A 2,660-nucleotide genomic window follows, 5' to 3' on the forward strand; every position below is an offset into this window, starting at 1 on the left:
GGCATGGGGATTGTATATACTCCCTTTGTTCCCAAATATAAGTATTTCTAGAGATTGCAATAAGTGACTACATACGGAGCAAAATGAGTGAATCTACATTCTAAAATATGTCTACGTATCCATTTGAAATGTCTAAAAAGACTTATATTTAGGAACGGGGTATATGGTAAGGAAGCAGTGCAATGGAGGGAAAAGAATAGGTAGTCCTACGGCTAGTACCCCCGAACTTTTTTCTTTTCTGATTCCCTATACTAAACAAAAGAAAGGAAAACCTTTTCCGTGGCTGCGATTCCTTATAAATACACGAGGCGCAGCCGCGCAGGGGGATTCGTATCTCGTCAGAGCTGACAACCGCTAGGTTTCGCCAGTTTCGCCATGGATTCAGGGAAGAAGCCACCTGTCCAGGAGGAGGCCGGGAGGAAGAAGAGAAAGAGATCGGAGGAGGAGGGATCGGAGGAGGAGCTCTCCCAGGATCTCGTACTGGAGCTGTTCGCTCGTCTCCCCTCGCGAGACATCTTCCGCTACGCAAGCGCATCCAAGAACCTGATGGCCGCTGTATCGGGTTCCTCCTTTTGGATCAAATCTCGCCAACCACAGGCGAGCGACGTGCACATGGCCTACTGCATCGATCCATCATCATGGGGGATCGTCAGAATTTCACCTTCCGTGACGAGACTCCATCCTCTAGTTTCTGCCATGGGCTCAGCGCCAAGTTCGGTTACAGCTACTTTGGAACTGCCAATGGATTGATCGCTCTCCAGGTTTCAAATCTCGTCACCAAAAGGTTTAGCGGCTGCGTCATCTTCAACCCTGCTTTAAAGATTGATGTGATGCTAGTCTTTATGGAATTCGATTCCAGGCACAGGTTCTGTGGGTTCGGCTATTGCAAATCTGCCAAGAACTTCAAGATCTTGATGCTGCAGAACGGGTCTATAATGGTCAAGAGCCTCGGCGGTCACCCAAGCACCCAGACACGGAGCATCCTTCCCTCCGACAATATCGCAGAGCTTGATCCTTCTATTTGCCTAGACAACCTGGTCTACATGTTGGAGGCTGGCGGGCACGACAACCGGATCCGGCGGTTGATAGTTTTCAACCTCCAGGAGGAGACGAGCATCAAGGTGGACCTCCCCCCTGAGGCTCTCCACTCGGGGCTCATGCAGCTGTCGGGTTCCATCTGTGTCGCGTCGCGGGCCGACACCAACACCGATGTTGTACTGTGGCAGCTGAAGCTTGATCAAGGATGGGAGAAGATCTCTGTCGTTGCTGCTCCCTGCCAGGGAAGGGTCTTCGGGGCATGGAGGTCACATCCCACCAAGCTGATGATATGGTTCGAGGGACGGGGAGCTGCGCTTTATCAGAATGCCAGGAGCAGCGGCGAGGGCGACCCACTGGCATGGGAGCTGACATACGAGGACCACAGGAGGGTAATGGGAGAAGACCTTGGAGCAGTTCTTGGCACCTGGCAGAAGAAAGCCGGGCTAGTTTTCTGCTGGGGATACGAGCCCACATTGATATCCCCACTGGAGTTCTTCAAGAGCACCCGGGACGACCACCAGGAGCTTGTGTACTTCGTCATTGGTGGTCGAGCCGTTGCTCCCCGGCTGGAGTTTCTTCGACGCTTAGCAGAGGCGCTAAGTGGATGAGTCGCCTCTTGTCCTGGGCTGCACTCTGATTGAGACACAGGAGATGTGTTAGACTGAAGTTTTGTTAGACAAACAATGTGATACTTGTGTGTACTACAACTATACCCAGATTCTTGTTTGGATTAGAGTTAGACACTGTTTTCGGATTCATCGAGAAACTATTCGATAGTTTTCCTGTGTTACTATTACACCGGTGATTGTTTTTGTTCCTGCTTGTCACTGGAAATGAAATAATTAGCTGTATATATGCATGCCAAATTCTTGTCCTGGACTAAAGGGAAACAAGCATAATCATGTCTAGCAAAATGAGCTGAATAAACTGGCATCATGCTCCAACATGAACACAAATGAGGAAGATGCAAAAAGAACATAGCTGTATACCTCTTTCTTTAGTTTGTTCGAAGGCAAGCAATCCTTGGCCAGTGACAGGGTGTGTCTCTCTAAGGCACTGACTTCAGTTTGCAATGCTCCTAGCACCGTGGAGTCACCATTCAGGTTAACAACCTTCAGTTTTATGTTCTCTATCCCAAAGCTTGCCCTTCTTCTCCTTTTTTTTTTGTCAATTTGAGATTGCTTTTACAATGCTTGCCGTGTGGTTGCCCTTCTTCTCCTTGAAGAGAGCTGCGTTGGCAGTGGCAATTTGCATGTTGCCCAGCAATTTCAAGATCTCTGCATCGCAAGACCTTCGTTGCTCCTAAGCAGTCACACTTCACTTGGAAGATGAATTGATCTTGCCCGGTAGCAACAGCTCTGAGATGCAAAGAGTCAGGGTCGACGTGGTCAATGCTCAATAGATCAGTACTAAGTGCTGACAATTCAATACTAATTGTTGAAAAATTTGGCACTCAATAGATCAGTCATCAGTCATCAGAGAGCATAGGAACAAACAGAGGAGAGGACAGGGGAGACCGCGTGCAGGTGCAGGCGCGTCCGGACCGGCTCCATCCCCCGCGTCCTCCAGATTTGTGGCCGTCTCTGGTCGACGGCGGCGATCCGGCGAGGAGGTGGTCGACG

At 49.7% G+C, this 2,660-nt stretch overlaps 1 pseudogene; it reads left to right on the plus strand.

Moving 5' to 3' along the window:
• The first annotated feature begins 359 nt into the window (after nt 1–359).
• LOC123102274 (uncharacterized) lies at nt 360–1,662 on the plus strand (annotated as a pseudogene).
• The last annotated feature ends 998 nt before the right edge of the window (nt 1,663–2,660 follow it).

This window comes from Triticum aestivum, chromosome 5A (genome assembly GCF_018294505.1).
Source record: "Triticum aestivum cultivar Chinese Spring chromosome 5A, IWGSC CS RefSeq v2.1, whole genome shotgun sequence".
NCBI lineage: Eukaryota > Viridiplantae > Streptophyta > Magnoliopsida > Poales > Poaceae > Triticum > Triticum aestivum.